Consider the following 16515-nt stretch of genomic DNA (forward strand, 5'->3'; position numbering starts at 1 on the left):
TCCTCGTGGCTCCACTCCCCAGTTCAGGTCTCCTCTCCCAGCTAGTGATAGGTCAGCAGAGCCTACGTTCCACTAAAGATAGCAGCACACAAATCACCAGCTATCTTATTGTCAGAGAGGGTGGATACAGGACACTGTTTGGCCTGCTCCCGATTTTACAGATTCACAGGGAACAGGCGAACAAAGGTGAAAACAGGAAAGCTCTTCAACCACCCACAAACACAGACACCGGGTCTTCCTCTTCCTATCACATCATCACTGTCTCCTTCTCTTTGTCCGTCCACTCTCACTTCTTTTCCCCCTGTGATTGCAAGAAGAAACTGGATGCATAATCCTCTTCTACGGGTGTGGATTGTTTTTGCCTGTCTTCTGCAGCTCTCATGCATGATCTCCTGTCTTTGAATTTGTAGACTGTTTTATTGGAGCAAAATACAAACAGCAATGGACTCGTTCAACAGCAAGCTTTAAATGCTGCTTTAAAGTTGTACTTTCACTGTTTCTTATTCGCTAATGATCAGACATTTAGCATAAAAACCGGACTCACCTTTCAGTTTTTCATTATCATCACACCGTAGTCCGAGACTTTTGGGTCATTCCAGAACTGGAGGACATTTTACATCTCACCCATCAAATTTCAAATAATTCAAAATACTAAAACATGCACTTGTTGTGTAAATATTCTTCTCCTGAGACTAAATCTAAAAAACTAGGACAAAAGAATGAAAATATTTTTAAAATACTAGCTAAGTCTGGAGTTCCCCTAAAAGGCCATTTTTCTCTTGTCCCACCCCCGATGACCAAACTGAATCTCTAATAAAACAGTTGAAATACATTTAAATCTCTTTTTTTTTTCATTTTTTTAAATTGTGGGAACATTTTTTTAATCAACATTATATTGTAAATAATAATTATTATACATGGAACGTGTCCCACAACATGTTAGCAGAACCTGTTGATGACATTTTTGTCTTTTGTGTCTCATTTCTGTCATTTTCTGCCTTGTTTCTGCCATTTTGTGTCTTGTTTTTGATGTTTTGTGTCTTGTTTTTGTCATTTCCATCATAAAACAGTTTTCGTAAAGAATGTGTAGAGCAAAGCTATGTCCTCTCTTCTATTTTCCATATTTTCATCCCATTGTCAGCCTTGATTGAATGTCTCACTCTACCTCATATTATCAGGATCAGACTCATTCTTTGGACTGTTTTCCATCAGTCAGTTTGTCCTCTTGGTCAGCAGTAACAGCAGCTAAATATCTAGCTTCTACTGCTGAGAAAAAGATCACATTAGCATGGATTAGCAACCCTGTTACTGTGATTAGAGTAGGGTTAGCAAACAACACAGAAAACATGGAATAAAAATGCTACCATTGATGTGGAAGCTGAACCAATCAATACCAATTATTGATGAATATGGAGCAGAAAACTGTAAAAGAGAAAGTTTATTTTTCAGACATTTTGAAGCCCAAATGTCCTCCAATTCTGGAATGACCCGTTTACACAGGAGGCTTTAGTGTCGCAACCTCAACTGCTGTTATTACTGTAACCATGACGACAAAGGTCCACTAACCTTAACGAAGCAGCACCTGGTGTTCCTGGGAGTAAAAAAAGAAAGAAAGCTGCATCTAACCATGATTTTCAGCTTGTTGTCTTAACGTTAATTTCACACAATAACCTCATTTCTGTGCTCAGCGTAGTCGGTGACTCAGTGGCACCTGCTGCCGCATCAATCTTTTCACCAGCTACACCCATCAGATTTTGGGAACACATATTTCATCACCTCCCCCATTTGGCCGCTCTTTGCCGTGTGCCCTCTGTCATGAGCCTCGCCGCCTTTCTTAGCGTCTGCCTCGCTTTCTCTCTCTCTCTCTGACAAACGACATGCTGTGCCAAGTGTAAGTGATTCAGCTGACTCACAAGCAGTGTGGGTTGCCAACTACCACCCTCCTCTCTCCAGCACAAATGCAGAGGTAGAATACAGGAAAAAAAGGGAGGAAAACATTCCTATTAGTCGCCTATGAATTTCTATTTTAGAGCAGCAATCAGTCGGTTTGAAATAAGGGTTTATATAAACACAGAACCCACTCAGAAACTTGCCCAAAGTCTTTCCCCTTTCTTCTCTTCCTGCATCTGTTTTTCGACTCCCACTCCAGCGTGGCAGAAGTGACGACAAATTAATAATTTGCTCCCCAGAGAGCAGCAGACTGAGTCATTCCTCCAATTACAACCGGTGGAAAGTAAACACAGGAGCACATAAAGGTAGGCAGAGTCCCCCTAGGGTAAACCACAGCCCCTTTTACACAAAGATGCTCATATAACACAAGAATACCAGAGTGCATGTATGAGGGAGACCTACTTCTGCCTCTGAGAAACAAGGTCACATTAGGAGCGTTTTAGGTTCTCTCTTACAGCAATTAAATGTTCTTTTTTGGCAAAACTTTTCTCCTGCTTTTATTTATTTGCAAGGAGGTGGATTATCAGTGTAAATGCCTGTGGTGAGAATATGTGGATCATTCCAGAACTGGAGGACATTTCAAATGATCCATGTAGAAAATACTAAAACATGCAGTTGTTGTGTAAATGTTCTTGTCCTGAGACCAAACAATGTTTGAAAATATTTTTTAAATTACCAAATGAGTCTGGAGTTCCCCTAAAATGCCATTTTTCTCTTGTCCCACCCCCTGATGACCAAACTGAAGCTCTAATAAAACAGTTCAAATTAAATTTAAATCTCCTTTTTTTGATATTTTGTTCATTGACGTCTCTTGTAATTGTGGGGAAAATTTTTTAATGAACATAATATTTTAAATAATAATTATTATACGTGGAATGTGTGTCCAACAACATGTTAGCAGAACCTGTTGATGATGTTTTTGTTCTTTCGTGTCTTTTCTGTCATTTGTCTTGTTTTTGTAATTTTCTGTCTCGTTTCTGTCCTTTTATGTCTCATTTCTGTCGCTTTGTGTCTTGTTTTTGTCGTTTATGTCATCAAACAGTTTTCCTATAGAATGTGTAGAGCAAAGCTATGTCCTCTCTTCTATTTTTCATATTTTCATCCCATTGTCAGCCTTGATTGAATGTCTCACTCTACCTCATATTATCAGGATCAGACTAATTCTTTGGACTGTTTTCCATCAGTCAGTTTGTCCTCTTGGTCAGCAGTAACAGCAGCTAAATATCTAGCTTCTACTGCTGAGAAAAAGATCACATTAGCATGGATTAGCAACCCTGTTACTGTGATTAGAGTAGGGTTAGCAAACAACACAGAAAACATGGAATAAAAATGCTACCATTGATGTGGAAGCTGAGCCAATCAATACCTATTATTGATGAATATGGAGCAGAAAACTGGAAAAGAGAAGGTTTATTTTTCAAACATGTTGAAGCCCAAATGTCCTCCAGTTCTGGAATGATCCTTATAGTCCAGTGATGAATATATACACAAATGAGCTTTGTGCACGCTGTGTTTAGCTGCTGCCCTAGAGTCTAGCATGGATCGAGCCATGGGATGCCGGTCGCCAGGCCTCATTAGCGCTGAGGGACAAGGTGGTCACCTCGGCGGCACACACACCAATACACAAAGACACACACGGTCCACGTGACTCCACACATGTGCTGGTGTGTGTGTGAAGCTCAAGGTGGCAATTAATCATCTCCATTGTGCCGAAGCGGCCACTTAGTCTGAGGTGATCCAAGGTTATCTGCTGCGTAAGGAAGCCTTCAGCATCACCTTATTAGACACACAGGCACTGGAATGGGCTTTAAAATGTACAGATGGTATCTGTAAGGGTCATATCAGTCGTCTTATAAAGCATAGTATGTACCTTAACGTGTCCCTCGGATATTACAAAAGGCCCCTTTTTCCACACAGTGGAACGGTGTTTATTCAGTCTGTATTTAGTCCTGTTCAAGGCCTTGAGATGCATCATTTACACTACAAGCCAAAGGTTTGGAAGCAAGATCAAGTTTGGACAAAAAAAGGTCACAGTTTCATTGGTGCAACAAAATAAACATGATTATTATATAAAGAGTCACTCATCAGAAGACATTTTTACTATAATTATCATGTATTTTATTTGTACTCTTGTTTCTTTACTCAGCTGTTTTTCTAGTTATTACAGATATGGACACATGACATTTATTGGGATTTTTGTCTGCAAACTCTCAACAGCAAAAGAGCTAAAGTGATTTGTTTTTTTAACTTTTGCACTGAAGTCTTGTAAATCTTCTCAACCCTACAACTAAGCCCTCCTTTTCTTTTATTAACATTTATTCAGCAGTCACCTGGTAACTTTACTGTATACCTAAAGGTAAATTGAGGAAAATGGTGCATATCAACAAAAGCAATCCATAGAATTCATACTGGTTATTATTTTTCTTTTTTTATTGTGAACAGAAACTTGAAGTTTATGGAAGCAAATCAGACTCATCAGATTCTGAATTTTAAAAGCTGCTGAATTTCTTACTTTGAATTTTTTTGCATCAAAATTTCGTATGTGAATTTTTTATGCCTGAATTTAGCTCATCAAAATTCTAAAAACCAGTTAAAAATTCAATGTCTTCAAAATTCGCCATCAAAAAAATTCAATGTCTTCAAAATTCGCCATCAAAAAAATTCGATGTGTTCAAAATTCACCATCAAAAAATTCAGTGTTCAAAATTCGCCATCAAAAAATTCAGTGTTAAAAAATTCGCTGTCAAAAAATTCGCTGTTCACATCCGGGGGACTCAGGCGTAAAAAATCGATCCTGGCCAAAATCGAACCAACGCCCAGCCAATCACGTGGCGCTCCTCCGGTCATGTGACGCAGACGGTTCACTTCACAAGACCGGGGTCAACCACGGCTACCAGCATGATCGACGGTGCTTCAGTGAGTGTATTAATCCTTTTTGTCCTGTATGTGGTTTGTTTTTGTGAGAGTCAGTAAGCTGCAATGCATGCCGTTAGCTGCGCTAGCACAGCGTTAGCCGCGCTAATACAGCGCTAGCACAGCGTTAGCCGCGCTAATACAACGCTAGCACAGCGCTATCACAGCGTTAGCCGCGCTAATACAACGCTAGCACAGCGTTAGCCGCGCTAATACAACGCTAGCACAGCGCTAGCACAGCGTTAGCCGCGCTAATACAACGCTAGCACAGCGTTAGCCGCGCTAATACAACGCTAGCACAGCGCTATCACAGCGCTAGCCGCGCTAATACAGCGCTAGCCGCGCTAGCACAGTAATGAGGTCTTACAGACAGCACGTTCTGCAGCTGGGTAGTTGAGTAACAATTTTATAAACGCACAAATGGGTGGAAGTGTGATTTATGCGCCCAAAAATGCAGTTAAGTCACAGAGCAGTAGGGTTGCCACCTTTCAGACATGAAAATAATGGACGCCCACCACGGTTCCTTGGGGCCACAGTTCAGTAAAATCGGAAAGATATTCACAGATTCAGAATTCCACCATCAATAACTCATTATAAACGATGCCTCTTTTCCATCGTTGTAAGGTAGACAATGTGCTACAAGCCTAGTTTTATCAACAGTAGCTGTCTTTCAAGCTGCAGAAATAACATTGGTGTCAACAGGAGCCAGTTGAAGGCTGCAGTGATTCTGGTGACACTACAGTGTATCAGAGAGAAGCTATTGAATATTTGTGTCTCTCTTTGCTGTTGCAGCAGTTTTGCAATTTGCACACGGTCCCTGTTCACTCCATAGACACCAATGTTATTCATACAGCTTGAAAGACAGCTACTGTTGATAAAACTGGGCTTGTAGCACATTGTCTACCTTACAACGGTGGGAAAGAGGCATCGTTTATGTTTTGACCAGTGTTGCCAACTCCTCAGTAAGGAAAGTAGCTATTGGCTGTCCTAAAAGTCACTAGAAGTCGCTAAATGATGTCATCGCCTAATTTGCATAATTTCCCGTTTGCATGTGATTGTAATCAACATTGTGGGAGAGACAAAAAGTGAGTTTAAAATACCCAAAATATGTTTCTGAACTAGAGGCTAAATGCAGTGATTTATTTTAGTGTGACAGTGAAGAAACATTTTCATTTCCATCCCGCTCTGTAAGCAGGACGGGATCTGCAGAGACTTTGATTCATCTGCCGTCTGGACATGGAGTGATGTGGGTCTCCTCTAATCAGACAGTGGGATGCTGCAGGTCACTAGACTGACCTCCTGTGCTTTGTGAAGGGGAGGAGCTCACAGCGCCACCTGCTGCTCGTTGAGGACAGTAACTGCAGAACGATCCCAGCTTTCATGTCAGACAGGGGCGGATCCAGATTAATTTTAGTGGGGGGCGGGGGGCACAGGGGGGTACAACAGATATTTTGAGGGGGGGGTTGTAAGTTTTAAAGCTGCTACCGACCTCTCGCTTTTACAAAGTTTTTTTTCATGTTTTTTTTTTTGGCTCTTTAACCCAATAGGAAAGCTGTATATGACCTTTTCATTTTGGACTGTTAACATTCAAATTATGATGGACTTGTTTCCTTGTTTATGTGAATTACAACATCATTAGCTGCAACATCTGCCTGTTCTGTAAAACTGGTAGCGCAACGACAGCTTCCTGAGGGCAATTAAGTGACAAATATTGTGCAAGAACAGCACTATTACAACCCTGTCAATTTCCACTTCTTAGAATGTTTACTGCCAATTATCACACATAAAACAAGAAATAATATTCTGTACTAATACTTCTGTACCACCCAATACACAGTGAATAAATATTATCTGAAAGTCGGGTTGTTGTTTATCAGCACAATACAAAAAGATTCATGTTAGAAATATTCCGGATAAGACTAGAATATCATGATTTATGTAAATTTACCTCAATAATATGAATGTTCAAGTTAAGATTGTACAGTGATATTTATTATGTAAGTTTAACTGATTAATGACTCTGCACTACATTATTATTTATTATTTAGATTTACATCATGATTGTAATATTTAGGGTCAGACTCTACAGTATTAAGATTAAGAAATCAAATATTCTATAAAATGTAAATACACTGAACTCATTTGGATATATTTAAGTGAGACTCTACAATATTCTTTGACACAAATCTATCTAAATCAAAATTTTAATAATTTTTACTCCAAACATTTACTGGACTGATTTAAACATTAAAATCACTCCTTTCTAATCCTCTGCTGTACGTTCAAACCTGAGGCCTTAAATAGAAACACACAAGTATCTGATTGAAGGAACTTCTGCAGAGTCCTGGTTCCAGAACATGATGATAGAATTATAGACAAACTTTAACAAAAGCTGCCTGAGAGTTTACAGGTTTTTATGTTGGATTTCTTCAGTAATTTAATGAGAGTTATCAGCAATAATCAAGTGTTCATTTGATGAACTTCATTTCCTAAAACATCCAGAATTGGAGCTCATATCTTTGGCAGCTGTAAAGTTTCTGCTTCTTCAAAGTTCACAACACAATGAATGAATTCCTAAAACACTCTCAATGCTGGAGAGCGTTTGTGATGCTGAAGCAGTGACCAGTTTTTCTGTTTCTTCTCTGGAGATGCACAATGAGGGATGTCTGCAGCGACTGAGAAAGAGTCTCACCACATCCTGACATGAGGAAAAAGACTTTATTGAAGACTACAATGAGAAAAACTATCAGACAGCAGACGGCTGCATTCAAGGTGAGATCTGAACATTTGATCTGGAACAGGAATTCAATAACGGCAGCATGAGCTTAATTTCAGTCTGTAGCTGCTGAATTCATGGATGAATCATCTGGCACTAGGAGGAAGACCATCAAACATCCACGTCAGCTGATGGAGGTCCAAGAGTCTCACCCAACAAACAACCTACTGAGTGAAGACCTCGAATCTGATTGGACGGCCTCCTATTCAGCCACGTGTGAACAAATGCCTCTAAGCTGATTTGTTTTCTAAAATAAATCTAGTTTGTGTCCTAATCAATGCTTGTGTGTTTGCTTCTTTACACTGCTGTTAACAGTTTAGGCTGTTAGATTGTTCCAGATAAGACAAGTACAAGATTCTTCAGAGCCGTTCTACCATGAGCCTGACAGGAAGAACTCCAACAGCTACTGAATGTTCCTGTGGTTCCCTCAAGGCTACAGGAGGAGTCCTACGAGGACGAGCCGGTCCACCTGATGGAGGCCAGTCGCTGCGATTCAAAGCCAACACAGACTACGTGGACTTCTACTGGACCACATGGAGGCCTTCAAACTGGACCAACAAGTTCACAGACTCCCCGACTCGTGGGTCTGAGGACGCTGCCGAGCCTCGGTCCAGCCGGCCTCCTGTCTGTGGATGTTTGAGTGCTGAGAGGTTTGTGGATGTATGTGAACGTTCTGTGTTGAAACAGCAGCTTTGGACTCAGTAACGCCGGGAAAAACCAAGAGCTCCTTTATTTGTGACTTCCACTAAAAAACTGAAGAAAATAAGTTTGACAGGGTTCTGACTGATAACAGATTATTAAATAATGAAAGTAATCGTTTAAATATTCCTTTAAACAAACCTTTTACGTCTACATTTCCTTTACACTGACTTCTTGTTATATGTACAAGTATTTTGGGTGGAATATACCAAGGGTTCTTCTGGGAATATACCATTAAACCAACCTTTTAGGTAAATGTTCCAAGATGTTGGGTAGAATATACCATCAGATAAACCTTTTAGGTCTACATTGCAAGATTTTAGAGTAGAATATTACTCCAAACCATCCTTTAGGTCTACATTTAAGGTGGAATACTCCTTTACACCAAGATTTTTTGGTCTACGTTGAAGGATTTTGGGTGGAATATTCCTTTGAACGAACTTTTTAAGTTTATGTTCAAGGATGTTGAGTGGAATATACCATCAGACCAACCTCCAAGGTCTACAGTAGTGAATTTTAGGTGGAATATACCTTTAAACTCACCTTTTAGGTCTACATTGGAGGATTTTCGGTGGAATTTTCTTCAAAACCATCTTTTAGTCTACATGTAAGGATGTTTAGGATGGTATATTCTTCCAAACCAACTTCTCAGGTCTACATTTCAGGTGGAATATTCCTCCATACTAACTTTTTTGGTCTACATTGAAGGATTTTTTCTAACACACCCTTTCAGATTTTAGGTGGAATATTCCTTTTAACCAGCCCCTCAGGTCTCTTTGAGGATTTTGGATGGAATACTTGGTTAAATCAACATTTTAGGTGCATGTCCAAGGATTTTTGGTGGAATGTTCCTTTAAGGTGGATATGTGAGGACCTTGTAGGTGGAATACTTCCTGAAACCAACCTTTTAGGTCAACATTCAAATATTTAAGGTGGAATATTCCTTTAAACCAACCTAAATTTCATGTTTTGATCATTATCAAGTGAGAAACCTCAATCCAGACTCCTCATAATGACATTTGAGATTTATGCTGCTGTTTGTTTGTTTAGTCCAGACTAAATGACAGAAATCTACAACTGTAATTTTATTTCAGGACTCAGTTATTAAATCTCAAAACAATCCATGTGACTCTAAAAACTCAACAGCTTTACAAACTCTAAAGTTAAACTCTTCACAAGGATCCAAAATAAGTTGGACTTCTACATGAGAGCTTTAATTATTCTTCATCTACTTCCTGATAAGTCTGGTCAATAAAAAAGACAAAAACTAATATTTTCAGCTGAACTAAAGACAGACTTTGTGATTTTTCTGCTCACATGTTGTGTTGTTGTAAACTTCCTCTTTCAAATGAATAGCCTCCTAACCCCCTGGAAACCAGCGTTTGTCCTGTTTTTGTGTTGCTCCTCGGTGACCCTAGACAGCCGGGTCCTAATGTTTTTTGAGCAACACACCATAATATGACATTTTTACAATGATGGTTCTACTATGGAACCAGTTTGACATGTTCAGGTGTTCTTTGTGTGAAAACTCAGAGATTTCAGGGATCAGAAGGTGGTTTTCAACTTTCTTTATTAACTTTCTGCTTCAACTTTAAACTAAATTTCCTTGACTAACCCAGCCCTCTGGACTTCCAGGAAGCTGTGTTCCTATTGGCTGTCCAGGTGGCTGCTTGGTGTTATCAGGAACACCTGAGCAGCTCAGTGTCTTCCTGCTTTATTTAGCTGCAGACAAACATTTCCTCTGGTTCTCTTCACCAGTGAACCGGGTTTGGTTCCGTTGCTTCAGTTTGTTCTTTAGGCGTTGGCTTGCAGCTTCCAGCAGTAAAATCGTCTTTAATGTGTTTCTTGGTGTGTTTTAGGGCTTTGTACCGGATAGTTGTCTTGATAAATGTGGTTCTTTAGCCGCAGTTAGCACATGGTGTTAATGTGTGCAGTGATTAGTGGATTTGGTGCAGGTGAGTTGTGTCTTTATCTTGGCTGTAGTGAGTCTTCAGAGGTTTTTGGTCAGACACATTCTGTATTCTTGTTTGAGAACCAACGTTGGTTGTCCAGAAGGTAAGAGTCCCTGTCCTGATTCTCTGTTCTCAGAGGTTCTCTGGTAGGCTGCAGGAGACTTTAGCGTTTGGGTTGTGCTAGTTTGGTTTTTGTACAGTTTCATTTGGACGACTATCTTGAGGCCCCTCCATGTGGTTTAGTGAGGTTTTCTGGAACAGTTCTACAAAGCAACCTGCAGCAGAAGAGACTTTGAGAGTTTTTAGGAAGTTCTGGAGAGCAGACTTTAGAGCAGCAGAAACATTTGTCAGCAGTTTGAGCAGGAGAAGGTGAGCTTCAGAGTAGAAATGAGACAGAAACCTTCTTGACTCGTGTGGTGAGGTCCTGTACCAAGAGTTTGAGCAGGTTGTGAAGAGTCTGTAGTTCTTCGGTCTGAAAGCACAAGAAGAGTCGACTCATTAAAGGAGAAAACAGGAGATATTGTTGGTTCTTCTGTCACTCTGCAGTTTCCTTAGACTGAATATCAAGTTTATATTTTAAATGATTTCTCATGTGAGCCCAAGAAGACTTCAATAAACTCCCTCCATCCCCTGGACACAACACATTTTATTACCATGTTAAATCTTTTTTTTTTTTTTAAATGGTTTTGAGTTTTAATCATAGTTTTAGCGTAGTTTTTTCTCTTTGCTTGTTTAGTTTTGTCATCTGTGTAAAAGGTGCTAAACAAATAAAGTTGAATTGATAAACTGAATAATTGACTAACTCATGATTGTGACAACAGAAGTATTTTTGTTGTGATTTAAGGGTTTATTTCATTTTTAAGGTTGGGGTTAAAATCTTGACAGAAAAAGAAGATTAAAGAAACTACAGAACAAAAAGCAATTAAATGAAAGGGGGCAAAAATTAATACAATAAAACTAAAAAAAAAAATTTGCTGAGAAAGTATTTTTTAAATGTGTAATTATCTAAAATATGTTTTGTATTTTTTTAAATGTTTAATATTATTCTTGTTTAAAAAGTATTTTTTAAAGGTTTAATAATCTAATTTAATGTTTTGGATTTTTTAAATGTTTAATATTCTGGTTTAAAAAGTATTTTTTAAAGGTTTAATAATATAATTTAATGTTTTGTATTTTTTAAATGTTTAATATTATTCTTGTTTAAAAAGTATTTTTTAAAGGTTTAATAATCTAATTTAATGTTTTGGATTTTTTTAATGTTTAATATCATTCTGGTTTAAAAAGTATTTTTTCAAGGTTTAATAATATAATTTAATGTTTTGTATTTTTTAAATGTTTAATATTATTCTTGTTTAAAAAGTATTTTTTAAAGGTTTAATAATCTAATGTTTTGTATTTTTTTAAATGTTTAATATTATTCTGGTTTAAAAAGTGTTTTTTAAATGTGTAATTATCTAGAATATGTTCTCTGTAATTTTGAATAATGTTATTTTAAAAATTTTGTTGAATGTCATACGTACATGTTTTGTATCGTGTTTAATTATCTCATTCAATATTTTGTCAGTTTAATATCATTTAATTGTATTTAAAGTTTACTTTTATTAAACTGACAAAATATTGAATGAGATAATTAAACACGATACAAAACATGTACGTATGACATTCAACAAAATTTTTAAAATAACATTATTCAAAATTACAGAGAACATAGTCTAGATAATTACACATTTAAAAAACACTTTTTAAACCCGAATAATATTAAACATTTAAAAAAAATACAAAACATTAAATTAGACAATTAAAACCTTTAAAAAGACAAAACATTTAATTAAAAAATTACATGTTTAATTAGAAAATTAAATCTTAAAGACAACAAAACTTCAAATAGGAATTAAACAGAAAATACAATGAAGCATTTAAAAAGAAAATTCAACATTAAAAGATGGTAAAACATTTAAAAAGAAAAACCTTAAAGATTTAATCGAAAAATTAAAAATTGGGAAAGAAAAAAAAATTTCAAGCAAGCCGATAAAACATTTGAAAAAACAACAATTAAACATTAAAAAGACAAAATATTTGGAAATCAAATCAGACATTAGAAAAGAATATAAGATGAGAAAAGAGCAAAAGCTAAACGTTGAAGAAGAATCAAACTAAAGACAAAACATTTGAAAAGACACCAGTTAAACTTTAGAAGATCAAATTAAACAGAAGAGACAATAAAAGGATGAAAAAGAGCAAAAACAGATAAAGTTCTTACAGTGTTTTCTAGTCTGAAATGAAAACATCAAGTTGTTTCTTCAAACATTTCCTCTTTCTATGTTCTTGGTTTGATTGTGGACAGATTTACTAAGAACTCATTTCAGAAAACTGCTTTCCAGATAAAGTCTACTAGTAGTTGAAGGCATTGATCAAACTAATGTTACCTTCTGATCTCCACAAACTTTACTGTTCAGTGAAGAGAATCAAAGTTTGTTGAGGATTTCTAAAAAACCCACAGGTGAAGGTCTGAGAAGAACTCAGATTGATGGTCTAAATGTGAAATCAAGACTCATGGTCACAAGTTTTAAGGCTTCTGTTAACCAGAAAGTTCAAACTAACAGAGAAGTACTGAGAAACTTGTAAAACTTCAGTCCTCAGACTGTCTGAAGGTTCAAACTAACAGAGAACTACTCAGGAACTTAGAAGATATCAGTCCTTGGACTGTCTGAAAGTTCAATCCAACAGAGAACTACTGTGGGACTTAGAAAATTTCAGCCCTCAGACTGTGTGAAAGCTCAGGTCCTGAGGACTCGGGAGGTGTGGAGGCTTTGGAAAGTCTTGGAACTGAGGGTTCAACCCTCCAGCACAAAGGCTGAAGTCCAACCTCCTGAGAAAAACGGTCGAGTCGAAACTCGAGTTAAAAAAAAACCTCGAACACGACAAAAAATAGATGATAAATGTGCAAAAAAAAGAAGAATTAGTATCTGAGCGAATAGCTCAGGGGATAAGAAGACAGACTACCAACTGGAAGGTCGCAGGTTCAAGACCCACCACCGGCAGTTTTCTTTCTTTGTCTTTGTCAGTATTTTGATAAAAATTTAAGAAGTGTCTGGTCTTGAACCAGCGACCTGCAGCTCCATAGGCAAATCCTTAACTCACTGAGCTACAGATCAGATAAAAAGAAATAAATTCGTCGTCCCTTTGGCATCGTAGTTTCCGAAGTGACCACATGGGTGGAGCCAAGGCGGAGTCTGGGTGGAGTCAGGGCGGAGAGTAGGCGGGGAGGTGGGTGGCGGCCTCCCCCCTCTACTCCCCCACCTCCCCCCACCACCCACCACACCTTCCCCCGCCCGACGAGTTTTTCGAGTCTCCACGAGTTCTTCGAGTCTCGACAGGTTTTCTCGAGTTTCTGGAGTTTCCACCAGGTCGGAGGCAGAACAACTTGTCATGAAGAGGTGTTGAAGTCGGCCAGGATGGACTGACTTTTTACAGCGACTAGAAGGAAGACCACTAGAAGAGCAGGTCTTTAACCACCATCCATAAAATCCATGGAGTCGCTCCAGAGAAATGAAGGGAGGTCAACTTTTATCAACCTCCATACAGATGTTCAACTTCATATCTTTACTTTGACATTTTTAGCACCACAAACCTTTAGTATCACACTTTATCATTTATTAGGACTTTATCGGAATCCACCAGCAGATTTAGTTTTTGTTGAGAAACTTTATTCTTGTCATTGTGGGACTGCAGTATTTAAAACTGTTCCTTCTATTTCACCTCATGTTTATTGTTTTAGTGGAGAAAGTTATTTTAGTTGTTGATTAGTCTCTTAAAAACCAAATAATAAATTGGATTAATCAAGAGGTTTAAATTTCTTACTTTGTCATATTTTAAATGTGACAGAAAATGGAAAAATAAAGTGTCTTGAGACAATTTCACCTGTAATTGGTGTTATATAAATAAAATTGAATTCAAATTGTATGTATCTTGTAATGTTGGAGTAATTCAGCCATACATGTTGGAAAACACATTTTCTTTGACCATTAATCTGTTGATTGTTTTCTCCAGTAATTCATTTCTTGTTTTGGTTTATAAAATGTCAAACCCAAATATATTCAGTTTACTGTCATAAAAACCAAAAAGATTTACATTCATGATGCAGGAATCAGGCAGTTTTTCACTTTTTATCTTAGTTTAGTCAGAAAGATAGTTGATAATGTGTGAATTTTTGCAGCTTGTGAGCCGTAAAAGGTTTTAATCTTTGGGGCCGAGTGTCAGAAAACATTTAGAAACCAACATCAACAAAACACAACAAAGATTTGAACATCATTAAAGGGAAATCCAACTTTTGCATGACAATGTCTAATGAAAGGACATTTATTTCCAACGTAAATGTGTGATATTCATCCTCTGGAGCTTTCTCTTCACATCGTCTTCCACCTGGACTGGTTCAGTCGGGAGCATGTACAACAAACATTTGAAAAACTGCACTTTAACATCAATAAATGACACTGAAGTTTAATCTCTACATAAATGAGACTGAGTCTGGATGTGCTGCTCTGTCATTAACTCCTAAGTTTAGGGAAAGTTCAAACAAAAGAGCACAGTTCAGATCAGACTTTAGAATGAGCTTATTTTGAACAAACATCTCAGACTTTCTGAGCTTCAGCACCTCTAGCAAGATATTTTAACAACAAGCAACTCAAGAGATCCAGAAGTTGGAGAGAGTTAGCTTTAGCTGAGCCAAAGAACATGTGGGACGCTAACCTAGCAAACATTTCAGACTTTCCTCTGTGAATTCTGAGAAATAATTTACTATTTAAAGATAGAGCTACACATCTTAACTCAGTGTCATTAAAACAGACTCTAATTCAGTGTCATCATCCATATTAAAGTGCAGTTACCCAAAATGTTTGTTGCATGAGCTCCAACAAAACCTGTCCAGGTAGAAGGCCACTTTGACAAACAGGAAGTGGAAGATTCCAAGCAGATTTATAGAAGGGGGAACCGGACTGTACTAAGTGTGGTCCAGTATAGAGGGGTGTTTTGTGGGTTTTTAAGGCTGATAATGACTATTAGTGAAACATTTGGAGTAGATATTCATTTGCAGTAAATGAAAATATTTACTACTATCTACTTAGAAGAACACAAACTCTAACTAAACTCTAAACTTTGTTGATACGTTTTTGTTTTGTTTACAGATGTTAAGTTAAAGGAGTTTTATTCGTGACGTATAACCAATCAAATCACTCCAGAAGACAGAGCGACTAGAGGTAGATAAAGATTCAGAGCCAAAGTAGCGCCATTTTTAAATGTATTTATTCCCATAAATCAGCAAAAAAAATAAAATACTGATAATCAGTAAATCAGTCAGCCCACAATTACTACAATTCTACAATGTATGTCTCTTTCCTTTGACTTGTTATTTGTACAATCTACGATGTATATTTTCTACTATACTACTACGTTTGTTTCCTCCTCCTCTGTTGTTTTCTGGATTGTACTCAGCTGCATGTCTTCGTCCACCAGGCCTCCGTTGACTCGTCCCGCCTGCCGTCTCTGGAGCTGAAGCTGGATTGGAACAGACCAAAGTACAGTCCAATCACGATGCCAGCTGCCTCTCAAAAGGCTCCTTCATCTGGCAGGTGGCGCCACTTCTTCTGAGGGGAAGCTGAGCTGGCCCAGCAGAACTTTGGAGATGTGTTCCAGTGGTTGGTGGATGTGTGGGGAGATAGAGAGGGACCTTTGAATTGTTCAGAAAGGCAAACAGGGAACCCATTGGTAGTTTTAGTTTAGGTGCTACTGCGGTGTGTTTTTGGGTTTTAAGAGGTAAACAGGAAGAGGTTTTTTTTGTATTGATTATCTTTTACTTTGTTCCTGGTTGGAATGCCCATCAATGTCAACATGAAGTTCACTTTTAGTTCTGTTTATTTATTATTATTTTACTAACACCCATTTGCTTTTAACCCCCTCACATGTTGTGTTGTTGTAAACTTACCCTTTCAAATAAATACTTGTCTAACCCTCTGGAAACCAGCGTTTGTACTGTTTTTGTGTTGCTCCTCACCTACTTCAGACAGCCGGGACACAACAACGTTTTGTGGACTAAAGGCTTTTCTATGACGTTTTTAGAGCCACATGCTATATTATGATGTTTTTAGACCAAAGGCTATAATATAACATTTGTTGGACGACATGCTATACTATGAAATTTTTAGAGCAACATGCTAAACTATGACAATT

General features: G+C 37.7%; 1 long non-coding RNA gene across 1 annotated transcript; it reads left to right on the plus strand.

The window, feature by feature from the left end:
• The first annotated feature begins 4761 nt into the window (after nucleotides 1-4761).
• LOC129347489 (uncharacterized) lies at nucleotides 4762-7913 on the plus strand. Its single transcript, XR_008599624.1, has 3 exons — nucleotides 4762-4866; nucleotides 7512-7635; nucleotides 7740-7913. It is a non-coding gene; the product is annotated as an uncharacterized LOC129347489 (long non-coding RNA).
• The last annotated feature ends 8602 nt before the right edge of the window (nucleotides 7914-16515 follow it).

This window comes from Amphiprion ocellaris, chromosome 19, assembly GCF_022539595.1.
Source record: "Amphiprion ocellaris isolate individual 3 ecotype Okinawa chromosome 19, ASM2253959v1, whole genome shotgun sequence".
NCBI classification, from domain to species: Eukaryota; Metazoa; Chordata; class Actinopteri; family Pomacentridae; genus Amphiprion; species Amphiprion ocellaris.